This window comes from Pezoporus flaviventris, unplaced genomic scaffold (assembly GCF_033815535.1).
Source record: "Pezoporus flaviventris isolate CSIRO_AGI_PZ_B2104156 unplaced genomic scaffold, CSIRO_AGI_Pfla_v1 ptg000013l, whole genome shotgun sequence".
NCBI classification, from domain to species: domain Eukaryota; kingdom Metazoa; phylum Chordata; class Aves; order Psittaciformes; family Psittacidae; genus Pezoporus; species Pezoporus flaviventris.
This window is the reverse complement of record NW_026892561.1, coordinates 26,663,743-26,678,656: the sequence shown is the minus strand read 5'-3', so window position 1 is coordinate 26,678,656 and position 14,914 is coordinate 26,663,743. Positions and strand designations below refer to the sequence as shown.

Genomic DNA, 14,914 nt, shown 5'->3' with positions numbered 1-14,914 from the left:
CGCCCCGCCCTGTTTCGCGCCAGCCGTTGGCAGCTCCTCAGTGAGGGGATGCTACGTCAAGTTAGGTAAATTTGAAGCGGCTGGTCTGAGCGCCTATATATCCGCTCTTGAGCAGGACTGTTGTTAGCGGGGTTACCAGACATGTCTGAACACGATGGCCTTGCCGGCAGCCGCTTGTAAGCGTGCTGAGGCGGAAGGCATCAGACCCAGCGACTCGAGTGTCTCCGCGCCAGCTTGCGGCGCAGCTGTATCAAACCTGGGCTCAGAGCAGGCAGAGTAGCTCACCTGCTCTGATAACACTTAATACCCGATTTCTAGGATCATATGTGGGACATGTCCTGTTTGTGAATAGGCCTCTGGCATTATGCCCTAACGACCAAGAGGGAGGTTCCCTGAGTCAGAGATTGCATCCAGGTGACCATCAACATTTATGCTATAACCTTTCCAACCTTGGCTGTTACTTTTTTTGAACCTATTTGTACTTCTGGGTTGTAAATTATACTGTGCCTTTGAGTTCCATCACTGATAGATGGAGAAAAGCATGCCGGCCTTGACTGGACGCATAATCTTACTTCAGGAACCCTCTGTGGGTAACTCTTTACCGCACTGTCTGGCTGAAGTGTCTGAAAAGACATTAAAGGAATCAAGCAAAGCATGATTAGAAAGTGCTGAGCAAAACGGCAATAAGCACTGACAAATGATTGGGGTGTGGTTTGGAGGAGCAAGGTGAGGTTCGTAATAAAACACAGGATTATGGAAAAGTTGAAACACTGACTGCAGCAGCAGGCATTGATCTTGCTAGATACCTGCATGTGTTATGGAATAATATTTCCAGAGAAGAAAAGTGAAGAACTGTGGAAGACCTGATGAGGGTGCTCCAAAATAGCAACTTTCAGTATTGTGCAGATTATTGCTGGTCTTTGTTGGTCACTTCACTGATCATTCACCTGAGAAAAGTCTGAAGCTATTCTTAACAGCATTGACAGAAAAAGAACAATCTGAGAACAATCTGTTTTCTTAAAAATAGAGGAATGGTAGCGGGTCAGAGCCTCCAGCCACCTGTGAAACAAATACAGAGGTCATGTGGAAGATATTTTTTGCCTCTGTTGTCTTACATGGCACCGTGGGCTATGGACAGTTCTAAGATGTGCTGAATAATATTTTTGAATAAGCAAGCTTGGCAAGAAAATGTAGTTTCCTCCAGAGGAATGTGGAATGATTTACCTATGCTACCAGCATGGACAAGACAAAGATGGTCAGCTGCAGGAGGATAAAAGATAGCTGGGATATATGGCCATTGAGAAGAAGGGAAATTTCTGTAGGCAGAAAAATCAGGCTTCTTAAGATAGATGTTTTCTTGATTCTAGTACATGTGGAGGAGACTTCTAGAAGATTGACGTGTAGACAGATGGCTTTTCAAAATAAATTCTTAGGACCTGCAGCTCTCAGCACTGTATCAGAGATGGGAATAAGCACAAAAGGGATCAGTGCAGAGGTGATGCATTGGTGTGATAACAAGACAGAAGCTTCAGCTGTTTGGAAGGTGTCAGGTGAAAGGACTGCCTGCTAAGTACTGTGCTTTTTGACCTGCTGGAGGATAGCGTACCAAGAGCTAGGTATTGCAGAGTGCAGTTAGGTGATCTGGCTGAATGAAAAGGTTGAATTCCAAAGACACTACAAGCTACTAGAAAGACAGCAGAGATTACAATGGCACATTGCTGTGTACATATTAGGGCCCTCTTATTTTCCTACCCAAAATAAGGACCTCTATTTACTCACTGAAAAATAAATGCAACTCAATTTGCAGGGATTTTAAATTAATGTCTGTAATACAATGTGGCATTGCAGTGATGAGCACCTGATAATCTTGTATTATCCACACAGAGCTTGTTTGTTAAATAACACGAGACCACGTAGTGCCTGAGAAGAAGACAGCAAATTATTGGATAGCTCTTTGTTACTGGGTGAGCAGTCAGACCTATTCACTAAGAAAGACAGGCATCCAGTGGAAAAAATGGTAATTTATAGTCATGTATCATGACACATACATACAAGAAACCAAATTAAATCAATCTTGATTAAGCTATTTAAAACACATACCAAACTTTTGAATTTTTGTGGTTGTTAGGTGCCTCTGTTCATGGTTTTGTGAATGTTGTGTTTATACATGGTGCCCAAAAAAGTATAGTGTTATATAAGTAAAAAGTATTACTTTACAATTTTCATGGAAATTCTACACCCCTTGATTTCTCTTGCCTGAGCCTTACTAAACAAATCTCCATGGTATGCTTTTGTTGGTATAGCTTTTTGCTTCTGCCTGTGGTAATGTACTCTGTAAATGCCTAAATGTTTGACAGACAGGCTAATCCAGCAGATGGTGCTGCATGCCTGTGTATTTCAGGGTGGTTTTGCTGGGGGTTTTGTTTTGGGTTTGTTGGGTTTTGTTCTGTTTTTTGTGGTTTTTGTTTGTGGTGTTTTTTTTTTTAAACAACACCAGTTATTCACACTTGGTTAAAAGGGAATATATAATTCCCATTCTTAAATATATGTGTATGTATATATACACACAAAGATGTAGGGTTTTTTGTTGTTTTTTCATTTTTTTTGTTTTTTCTAAATTATATATGTTAGTTTTAAAGCTGTTAAAGAAACAAAAGTAATGGTAACATGACAAACTATTTTCCTCTGTCAACGTTCCTTTTGGGTTGAATTTTCAATTATGTAGACCACTGCACCCATTTGTTCAAATTACATAAATATAAAACTGCAGTTTCTGGCCTTCAAAAGACTTATAGCTCCTCTTGCGCAAAAGAATAAATCTTTTTTTGTTTGTTTGTTTATGCCCAAGCTCCTTAAATGGTTATCTGTGTGAAAATAAACATTTTAATTATGGTTGGCTTTCTAACAAGTGATACTTCTGTTATCCAAAATACAGGAAAACATTTTTCCCTGTCTGTACATCTAAGCCGTCTTCCAAAAAAAAGGCTCATTTAAAGGGTTATTTGATTATTTGTAGCTAGCCCAGTATAGGCAGTTAGTGTCATTTAATCACTATTTATAATAAGTTTCCCATATGAACCTTCTCCTCTGTAAGTCACAGGGTGTTTGATAATGGGATGTAATGGGACACATTGTATCTTTTCTTTCAGATGGGTGCACTAAGACTGCTAACGCAATGGAAGAAGTGAAAATGGGAAGAGAGATTGAGGGGACCGCATAGGTGAGTATGAGATCAGAACATTCAGGAAATCTGAACGATAGAGAATCTGGCATGACAATGACTGAAGTATTGACTAAAAATCTAATGCCTTTGTTGAAACCTGGATCTCCTGACTTGGATAGTAGAAACATGGTTGCATAAAAAGGGAAATTGCTCATAATCCAGGTATGATGTGTTGTCAGTTATACAAAGACTATGGATAACCAGTGAATGATATAAAGTGACACCAATTTTAAAACATTGGTCTTAGGGAAAAAGAAGACAAATATGAGCCAAAATCAAATACCTCTGAAGTTTGAGGAAGTTTAGATTTGTCACCAATAGGTTTCTCTTTGGCCCATCCTATACTTTTTGCATAGTTGTGCTGGTAAAGGCTGTGATTTTTGATGGCACAGTGCTGTGGGCTGGGCTTTTGTGCCATGGATATGTGTACAGAGGAGAAAAAACATCCTTTATCTGCAAGATTAATTTGGAAAATTACTGTAAGGCATACCAGCATAAGGCAATTGGTTTTACTTGTACAATGTGAGTTTTCACTGAGAATCTGCTAGGGTAGCTGTAACAACAAATCCCTCTAAGTATAGACAAAAGCTTATTTTATGTCAGCAGCGAAGGTTCTATACAGCCACCTTGAGCATCAGCCAACAGAGGGCACTGCAGCCAGCAGTCTGAATGGTGCCCAGTGGGTTAGGATGTACGTTTTCAAAACACTGTTCAGAAAATGTTCATGTAAAACCATTACTAGGTTTTATTTAATAACCTCCTAACCCCCTCTCTCTCTCCTCCTCCTCCCCTGTGTTCCTCTAATGCCTTTTACAGCTCTTGCTGCACAGCATGAAGCCTTAGAGCTGTATTCATCAATGACTCACACCCTTGCTTAGGGGCCAATTTTCATGGAAGCTATACAGGAAAATTTTGAAATGCACCTATCTCATGCAGGGCACAAGATGATTTCTCTATTCATTACTATTCCAAAAGGACTTGTTGTCCTTTGGAAGCATTCAGATATTACTTACATTTGTGTGTGCATGCACACATGTGCAGAGCTAACTTGCCTTTAGATTTGAGTGTTCTAAAAATAAAAATGTATTGTTATTATCATTGACACTAGTCAGCTGAAAGGTTACCAAGGACCTGCTTACACTGAGTGGAAGCAGGCAAATGCAAAAGAAAAAGCAGCACTGTGCTTTAGATGAGCAAATCCTACAGACTCAAGCACAAAACTTGTTAAAAATCACCTTTTCGTTTGATGCTATGATCAGCAGCCTTCTGAGGAATTTCAGAGTAAAGCCAAGGACTTACTCTGAGAAACAAAACTGCACTTTTGCCTCCAGAAGTTATTTGTGTAGGTCAAGGTTATAGTACATTTCTAAAACACTAGAAGAAAACATGTTCCTTTCCCGTAAGACATCATGTCTTAACTCAAGCTTTTAACTTTGTGGGGGAGAGGGAGATAAAATCATAGAGATTATTATCCAAAATGACCTTTCTGTTTAAAATCCATCTGACAGGACAGGAGTCTTTACTGCAAAATTGCCAGTCATAGAATAATTATGTTCTGAGGGGCTGCTAATTGTAACCAAAATTACTTTAAACAGTTTTGGGGAAGAGACTGAGACTTATGGCTAAGTATAAAGCATTTTATTTATGCATGTACAAACTATCTTTCATTACTACAGGATTTGCAGCATTTTACTGTAAACTTTAAAAACTGTGTCATGTAGCTGTGAGTCAGAACTGGTGGGAAAACAAGGTGAAATAATTTTGGTTTTCATAATTTTTCTAACAGCCATTTCAAATCATAATTTTAAAAATAGGAATTTTCTTCTGTTTGTTTCTTTAAAGAATAGAAAAATTTCTTCCTGCAGATCAGGCCTACCCAATGACATTATTTTTATCATCAGTCTGCTCAGGTTTGTTCCTCAAGAATGTGTTAAAGATCAGATCTGTTTTTCTGCTATTTGTGGATATTGTTTTGCCTAAGTGAGTTTTTGCTAACATAACATTTTGCTTGGCAGATCAGGTTTTTGCATGTTAAGATGGCCTAATGAGAGAGCATTGTCTTACAAGGGTACATAGAATTTCCCAGCTCCACATGTATGTTACACATAACAGGAAAATTCATGACACTATCAGGTCCAAAAACTAGGCAGTGAGTCTCATAAAGGAAGTAGCATGATCCCTGTTTTAAAGATGACAAAACAGAGGCATAAAGAGGTTAAACGACTTGCCTCACATTGCTCAGAGTGCAAAGTAGATTAGATTGTTTTTACTCGCATTTTATTTTCAGACACAACTGTAATATCTGTATGAAAGTAATTGTTATTTTGTTTGCATAGGGTAGCCTGTATCTAGTTCTTCCTTTCCAAAGTCCATTTGTGCTGCAGAGAATATATAGGGATTGTGAATGTACTCAAGTAGCCTTCCACAGTTGAACTAATTGCCATGCCAAGCGAGGGACCACAGTAAATGGGTGAATAATTTGATCCATGGTGGATTTGTAGTCTATCGACACAGCCTGAAATCTTCTAATGCTTTGGGATTTGACTGTGAGCTGTTCATTGTTGTTTGAGCCTGTTCTCTTCTATTACCGTATTTTCTTTAGATACCATTTCTGTGTACCTTATCTTTTTATAAAAAGCCACATCTTTACCATACTTCCAGGAGTAGTCAGTATAAGCATACAAAATTTACTGCTGTAGACCAAAATATGACAGATAAAGGTAGCACATTACAAAGTTCTTGCCCTCAATCATGCAAAAGGCTCTCTATGCCTCTGTAAGAAGTGGTGTATATGTGGCTACACTGTTAATGGGAGAAGGGTTAACAGCAAACCAAGACATTTTCTGGAGCAAAAGGCGATGGAATTTTCTTTAAGCAATCACCTTTTATGTAATAAACAATGTCAGTGGTCAATAGAGGGAGTTTTCCTTCCCTAATCCCCTTCCATTTAACTTAAAATAGAAATACTGTTAGTTTGACTAGCAGGTTGGTGTGTTATGAAGCCTGGCCATACATGGTTGTATGTTAAATTTAACTGTCAGCTGAGGTGTCACTACACTAGCTTTTGTTTATCCTTTCCTTGAATAAAATACAGTAAACAAAATACATGCTAGCGCTTCAGCGGTGTTAGGTGTTTTTGCAGACATGTCTATTGATATACTGTAGTCTCTTTGGAATACATAGTCCATTGCTTTTTATTACAGATTCTATGAGCATCATGAAATTGTGAGTAGCTTCTCCTGTATTTTAGCTTTTATTGACTCTGAAAATCCAACTCTAATTACTAATGAATACTTTCCAAAAGAATTTTATTTTGATAAAGGACACATCCTTGCTCCATCCCTGGTGGTGTTCAAGGCCAGGTTGGACAGAGCTTTGGGTGGCATGATTTAGTGGGAGGTGTCCCTGCCCATGGCAGGGGGGTTGGAACTTGATGATCTTAAGGTCCTTTCCAACCCTAACTATTCTATGATTCTGATTCTGCATCACCTGTTATCATTAGATATCTACTGCCGATACAGACAGCTTGAGCTTTCACTAGTCTTTAAAGGAGGAGAAGGTTTGATAAGACAGAAATGCCAAAAGCCAATGTACTTTCTTAAGGTAATGAAGAAATTAAAGATTACAAGAGCATATCTGTCTTTCTATGTACAAGCTTTGACTTTCAATGAATATTATTTTCCTAATGAATGTGGTGAAAATTTTGGTACAGAGCTGAATACTTCACAGCTGGATAGTCCCCAGGTTGGTTAAAGGATACAGAAAAGATGAAAGCTTCAAGGCAGCATGCTTGTAGTTTTCTCTGTGTTACATATAAACAATATCTCTATTTTTCTTTCTAGTGGAGTGCAGTGACAGTGATCTCTTTACTGACCATCAGTTTTCTCTTTTTTCCTTCATAAATACACTCAAAGAGTAGCACTCAAAAAAGAAACAAAAATTTGAGATAAAGAAATTTAGTCTTAAATTACTTACTATTATGAGATGCTATATGAAAGGTTAGTAGAAATGAGAAAATGATCCTTTTTAATTTTTAATATTGTTTTTATAATTTTATTGTTATTTATCACTTTCTTTATAAAGCTTATAATGGTAAAGCAAGGGCAATGCCATGAAAGGCGAGTGGCCTTACAATTATAGGAAGCTGATCAAAGAGAAGAACCTTAGCCTGACCTTAGCCATTGCCATTCCCAGTGTTTTGCTGGTCTCAAGTAACTGCAATTTCTTCCGTATCCCACTTGTGCTATGAATCCTCAGTGCTTGAATTCTTCTGCTTCTGGCTTACAAAATCCTGTGTCTGTAATAAGATCCTTCATTTTCTTTCCCATTTTGGCAGTGCTGAGGGAATCATAACAGTTTTTAATTGTTTATTTCTTAGCAGTTCTTTCCTGTGGAAGGAAATTGGCCTTCCTCCTACCAGCATATATGGAGCCAGAGAATGCCACAGAGTTGTCAAGGCAACAGCTTTTGCTTGGGGAGCCACAGAAGGGAAAGTGACAGGAATGTCCTCTAGAGAACCAAGGTCTTTTGTTGTATGTCATATAAACATGTGCATGGTCCCTTTACTGCAAACAGTATCTATTTGTGGGTTAGTGAAGCTGGAAGCTGCAACATAATGGGATGGAGCTTATGTTTCTGACAAAAACATTCTAATGTGTAAGCAGGTATGTAATTGCAGGCCCAAACTGGGCTTCTCTTCAATGTATTTGTTCTGTTGAACAAGGTCATTACATGGCCATGTTATAAAATAATGGCATAAATCAAAGGGTTTTAGACTTTTGGAAGGGAGAAGAAGCTTGGTTTTCTTTACTGCCTAGCACTTTGGGCAAGCAAAACTTTTTAATTAATATAATATTTTTATCACTATTCAGTGCTCCAGAAGAAGGGTGTCTACTGGTCTAAGCAGCTAACTGGATTCTTATGGTGATATTGCTTGCTTTCACTGGGAGATTTGTCTCTCATGCTGGACAAGCTTTAAAAACAAGGAACCAGACCCTTAGCAAAAAATACTGTAGCACAAGGCTCATCCGAATCAACAGAGCTATGCTAAATATCTGGTGGAGTCTGTGCACTGCATGAATTCAACATGGAAAAGGCCATTGCAAGGGTGCTAGAAATGCAAATAACCTAGCAAAAGTGCCTTTATTCTGTCACAAAGGCAGGATCCAAGGTTATTTTCTGCATTTAGTGTTTCTGGATTTTCGACTGCCTCAGCAGCCAAGAGTTTGAAAATCTTATATCCATATATTATACTTGGTATACTCAGTGCATATGTATATGAAGGCGGGAAAAATTATACATTTCCCATTAGACATACAATGAGGCTGTCAGGAGTTTTTTGAGGGGAATTCAGATGGTCATAAGATTTGTGGCTGTGCTTAATATTTGGCATGCAGTGTTACCATCTTCATGCAATAGTTACTTGATATTGCTCAAGTGCATATTGGCTGTCCTGTTACTGCTGTATGTATAGTGAAATACTGTATAGGACATAGCATAATCTTGTTTGATATTATGATCCTGTAATTTTCTTTTAAAAGATTAAACTTGTAAATACTGTAAAGTTACACTAGTAGTTGCAGTAAGCTGTTTAAGATTTATGTGCAGCAGTATTATTTATATTTGTAGTCTGTGGCTTTGATACCTTGCACTTCCCGTTATTTTTCTGTTACTTTATTTATTTTCTTGGCATTGGTTAAAAAACAAAGCAAACCAAGCAACCAACCAAAAACCAAAAAAAACCCCTCACCACACTGATTCTTTTATTTGCAAAGGAACTTCCAAACTTACAAACTGCAATACACGTAGATTTCGGAGCTATTTTAACACTTATTCCTATTTCATGTAGTGATTTATGTCACTGGGAAGTGAGTAAAGTGCACCTACAGATACAAAACATTACCTATGAATCAGGCCCTTTGAAGTGCATTTCATTGCAGTATCAGTCACTGCAGAATACGGTTCTGAGCCGAAGAGTACAGATGAAACTATATACAATCCCTTTAAAAGGCAGAATATTTGAATTTAGGTTGCAACATAGTTGCATGAAATGATCTCTCCTGACATGTCAGCTGAAACATCAGAAATCCTTTTTCTAATCCCTTCCATGTAATACGGTATGGGGACATAGATACGTATCAGCCATAAAGAGAAACAGCACAGCCTCTCAGACTCCACAGGCTGCCTACTATTCAGTTCCCCTACTACAGCCTCTCCATCCACTGGTTGAGTCTCTCCTTGCCCTTCCAACACCTAATGCACTCCTGACACAATGGAGGGAGGGCAGGAGCAGTGTGGTGAAAAATTAGACACTGCAGACAAAAACTTGACAGACTGTCTTTCTCCTGGTGTCACAATATGAACTGGCCAAGTGAAAAATAATGGCCATTATCCCGTCTGAGTGAGTGATTTAAGTGACTTACAGCCACATGCAGAGAAAGTTCTTTGGACTATTTCCATGGGGGTTTTTAATTTAATTTGCGTGATAAGATGTACAAGGTAGGTTTTTACAGTTTAGGCTTCTTCACTTTTCTCTGACCCCTGTGTAAAATAAGGATAATTTCACTGAAGTCATTGGTGTAACTTCATTATCAAATAGATATTGTGAGAGCAATTTCCACAGTCCTTAGGCAATGTTCCAGTTGTTGCTTCTCTATGCTCATGATAAGCTCCTATTTACATGTTCCCTAAGACTGAGGTTTATAGGCATACTGGGCTTTCATCCAGCTCTGTACTTCCGACCTGCACAGGAAAGATGGCTCTTTATGAATGCTGTGACAGCATTCATGTTGTAAAGGTCGTAACTTGAGTCAACATCCAGGAGTCTTATGCACCCAAGCAGCTTCCGTACTGGTAACAATCTAGAAAATATAGGTATTTGAGTAAGTACAATGTTGCATTTGCAACTTTACAAACACTGCCTCAGGTTCACTGAATGTTTTCTTTGACATTCCAGGCTAGTATGTATATCCCAGAATGCTGGCCAGGCCTCTTTTTCTGACCTTGGTCAGAAATCCTGTCTTTGACTTGAGATACTTTTCCCTCTGAAAGTTTCACTAAAATTGGTAAACTCGTGTGAAAAGTTTTAATTCTTAGAAACAGTTTTCTTGAAGAATTCCGAGCAAGTTCTTTGCAAGACCTGTGGCAAAAGTAGCTGTTCTCTTCCTCCATGTCCAGTTACTCCTGCTATTTCAAAAGCATAGCCATGGACTTGAGAAGAGCAACTGTATGAGCAGAAGCAGCTAGAGTCTAAATGTAAGAGGAAAGGAAAGGGACTGAGAACTGTGTAATACTGTAATTGTTACATCACATGGCATTTTGAGCCACAAAACGTGGCTATTGTGTGCTACAGCTTCTGTAACCTGGCCTGATCAATAAATTCTTTAATTGGGGCCATAGTTTTATACATGTGCCAAAGCCAAGAGAAAATTGCTTGTACCTATTCAACCAGTTGCTGTTAGTGTGTACAGCTCTTAAAAAGCACATGCAGAGCAGCCAGGGAGCATGATGTGCTTTCTGAGCTTTTTACCTCCCATTCATGGCATATGAAGTGCCAACAGACAACGTGTGCAGGTCATGTTTGGAGTGTCTTCCAGCATACTAAGGCACTGCATACCCTTTATCATTGGGCTTTCTCTGGGTATGCCTAAAGCCATGCTTATATGAATAGTACATCTGGTCTTGAGAGCACATTGAAGTGACTTGAGAGGGAACAGAAGGTGGGGGTTTTTTTTGGGTCTTTTGTGTTTTTTTTTGACTAATGTAATTAAGATACTGTAAATAATGGCAAGCCCAAAAAATGCAGATTGTTACAATGTGACACACCCGAAACTGCTTTCTGCCCTTCAGAGCGGAAATGTATTTAGTAATCTTTTCCCATTTATTATTTCTGATGGAAGCAAAATCTTACCACAGAATTAGCCACTATTCCATGTACCTGAAGACATGTTCATTCTTCCAGCAGCACCCTCCATCTTTTTCCCTTTCTTTTTGTTTTTTGGAATTTGTGGTTGGACAGAGCAAGACGTTTTCTCAAACTTTATTTTAAAAAGTCTTATCTCTTCTTGGTCTTTATTAAAAAAAAGAAGAAATAGACATACTCTATTTTGTCCTCTGTTATGGAAGTGAAATAAAACAAAAAGCCTACTGTATTGAATCTAAAACTATGAAAGTTAGGAACTTGAAATCCAGTGAAGGACTTGTGATTCCATATTTAGTATGCATTAGAAACATAAATTCAATTTATAGTAAAATAATAATTTTATGATTTACTACTTGCATAAAATCAAGTAATAATATGTGCTTTTCTTTTTCCTTTTTCACCCTTGTCCCTGTGTGCTAAAATCATATATTTTTTGCAGTGTAGCACTGTTGATGAAGTCTGAAGTACATGACAATATGACTAAAATTCATTACCAAGAAAATAGTATAGTGAACTTTGCAGCAAATCATCACAAGTAATCTTGTTTTTCTCTCTAGCCTTATTTTAATTGTGATTTGCACTCTTATGGAGCAGGGACCTTGTGCTGGTTTTGATGTTACATATAAATGGTTTTGCTTTGTAAAATTTCTATTATGCCTGTTTACATTAGTAGCAGTGTTATTGATTCAAGCTGTACTGATTTGAAAGTAAAAGTCTTTAACACTAAGCCCCCTCAAAGTTTCTCATAAATTTGTGGCACTTTGCCAGCATTGCTCACAAAACAGCATAGAGCTGCTGGAAGGAAATGCTCCAGCTGCAGGAATAAGTAGAGCCAAAAAGTAACGTCCAAATAGAAATTACTCAGTTCATGATTTTGCTTTGATCACCAGATGTTTGTCATGTGACTTCAGCATTGGAGAAGATGAGAGAGGAGAAAGTGGATGGTGTGATGCTTAGCTTAAATCGAACACAAGAGCTCATAGCTCAGCAGTAGATATACACAGACGGTTATGGCTTTGTCAGTTTTGTTTGACAGATTCCTTGTTTACTGTGACATGGATTTCAGCAGACTATGTCCCCATGCAGTTTTGGTTTGGTCTTTTAATTCTTTAAACTCTGAGAGAGTATGGAAGCAGAGCAAGACATACTCCAGATTAATAGTACAGATTACTCTTTTTTGCTGGTTGTTTTTCTCTATCAAGAGGCTGTTTTTTGTATACCGGTTTATATTGACGTTAGTAAATCATAAAGAGTACTACTCTGGGCTCCTAAGGGTTGCAGAATTAGATTCATATATTTTTCCTGATTTTAGTGTTGGCATTCATTTGATTTAACTTCCTCCAATACAGTGTACTTAAAGGAGCTTTTTTTCAGCTTCTCTTACTTATGAATTAGTTGAGCCATTTCAAAATGCATAGAATCGAAAGGACACTTTTGAGTTTTCAAGTTGTAACCCTTTATCATCTCTGTCAACCATCTCATATAATGCAAAGCTCCATCTAAAATCTCCTTATGATTTTTGCTCTTATTAACCTCACAGGATGGCTGTGCAAACTTTTGGTGCTCTAGGGATTAAAAAGTCTCTGAAATGTCTATCCTAAATTTATTCAGGATCTGTTTATAGCTACTTATTCTCATTATAGAAAAATTACATGATGCATGCCATAGAATTTCTAAGTCAATTTGGATGAATGACTTTATCCCTATGTTTGACTTGTCCTGAAGCAGGAGTCCTTCTCCTTCATCCTTCCCAACCTGGCCACACATCTGTGTCACTTGTTGCCATGGGTATTTGTCAGTTCCTTTACTGATCTATGTTAGTACCTTAGCCTTGCAAAAGAATGCTCAGTTGTGAAGGGACAGTATTTTGCTGGAATAGTCGACTAGAGCAGCTCAGCAAGTAGCCTAGGAAGCCCATAGAGTGGGGAGGACAGAGGCAGGGCCTGGCAGTCACATTTCTGGTTTAGGTTGCTCTGGAACTATAGCTTCAATTCTAGATTGATAAAGCTATGATAATTCTTTAATTTCCAACATCTTGTCCACATTATCTGTTTAGTTTTTAAGGTCTCCAGATCAAACACTCTGTCTTTTACTGAGTGGATCCCCACATTTAAGTATCAAGACAGTACTGATGAAAGATCACAATAGAAGCAGCATGCGTTTTTTGATTGCCTCCTTTCTAGAGCACTTTTTGAGATGTTGTGCAAATGTATCCAGCTTTACTGAAAACAGATTATAATATCTTTGATTTGCTTTCATCTTATTATTTATATTATTATACATGACAATGTGAATTTTTAATTAGTAGTATGACAGCATAGGTTTCTTTAACCATATAAATACCCACTTTTCTGTATAATATGAAGGTGTTCACTTGTGAACTCACTTGACCTACTTAGCAGTCCTAACAGCAAATAGTATTGAACCCTTTTTTTTCTATTAACCTGTAAGTGTGTGATAGGTTTTTAATGTAAGAGAAAATAATGACACCTATTAGTTTGGAATCTGGACTTCTTGTGTGTATTTTATAATACCTGCTTTTATGAAACGAAGTATTCTTAACATTTTTCACAATTTCTGAATGTACTGTCTCCACCCTTTACTGTAGTATTTTGCATATGTCTGGTATTTCTGGGTCTGTTTCTCACAGCAGTGTTGAGAAAATTTCATGCTTTCACATTTTCAGCTGTAATACTATTTACTTTGAAGAGAACTGAATATCCCCTAGTATTCTGCCAGGTCCCTCTCTAGACTTCCACACAGAGTTAGTTTTATTTGATCCCTTTATATGAAAGATTAAATTTACTTGGGTTGTATGGTGAGATACCGGTGCTTATTTTCAGGGAGTGTTCTGTGTTCCAAATTATTTGCACCCAAATCTAAAATGCCAGTAGCCTTTGTTTCAGTTACAGAACATCCGATTTGCTCGCATGTTTCCAGGGAATGCCCAATACTTCCATATGTTCCCCATCTTCCATTATGGGGCCAACCTTTTAGTTCTTTCTTAGAAAAAAATAGAAGTAATTAAAAATACTAATATTTCAAAGATAAACGAATAAACATACATTGAGTTGATTGATGGGAAAGAATTTACTGAGGAGTCATGGATGTTCATTGGGTTTATGGTGTATGAGTTTGAACTTAACACATTTGTGTTAACATAAGTGTGTTAACTTAACACACGTGTGCTTAATACATTTCTCCCAAAACTTTATGCATTCCAGTATTTCTTGACTTTCTGAAACATTCATTTATCTTATCATGTAAATGCTATAGGTGTTTCAGAGCCTGATCACATTTTCTGTGTTCTTATAGGAAACAAATATCCACTTTCTCCTATAATGAATTTTATATTGAAAGAGGTTTCCCCTGTGACAGGAGTTTTGCCTGAAGAGAGGAAGCTGGCTACATGTTTTAGAGACTTAAAATCAGGAGTTAATATGCAGTAAAGCTATGACAGTGGGTTTAATTCTACTCACATTAATTTTCACTGTTATTATTAATTAAACCCTGAAAATCAGGGATTTAATGGAAACTCTGACAGACCTTTAATTATAGCATTCCAGCAGCCTTATAGTACAGGATGTCCTTTACTAGTGCACAGGACATTCTGAACTTGAAAGGGTATAGAAGTCATAGGTTTTGGTGTTTCGTATGTTCAGAACCTATTTTAATTCATGGCAGGCTTTCACTTAGTGTTGTCTGCTGCATCCAGGTAAGTTATATAAAGTGAATACTTTAATTGTTGTGTTCAAGAGCAATTTGGAGGC

At 37.8% G+C, this 14,914-nt stretch overlaps 1 long non-coding RNA gene across 2 annotated transcripts in view; it reads left to right on the top strand.

The window, feature by feature from the left end:
- The first annotated feature begins 56 nt into the window (after nucleotides 1-56).
- The window catches only part of LOC133268807 (uncharacterized), a 36,616-nt gene continuing 21,758 nt past the window's right edge, over nucleotides 57-14,914 (top strand). Inside the window, exons 1-3 of one of the 2 annotated variants that reach the window (XR_009743174.1) lie at nucleotides 57-176; nucleotides 3,150-3,220; nucleotides 5,239-5,317. This is a non-coding gene — a long non-coding RNA (uncharacterized LOC133268807). Of the gene's footprint in view, nucleotides 177-3,149; nucleotides 3,221-5,065; nucleotides 5,117-5,238; nucleotides 5,318-14,914 lie in introns of those variants that run through there. The other variant, XR_009743173.1, reaches the window with a different exon arrangement.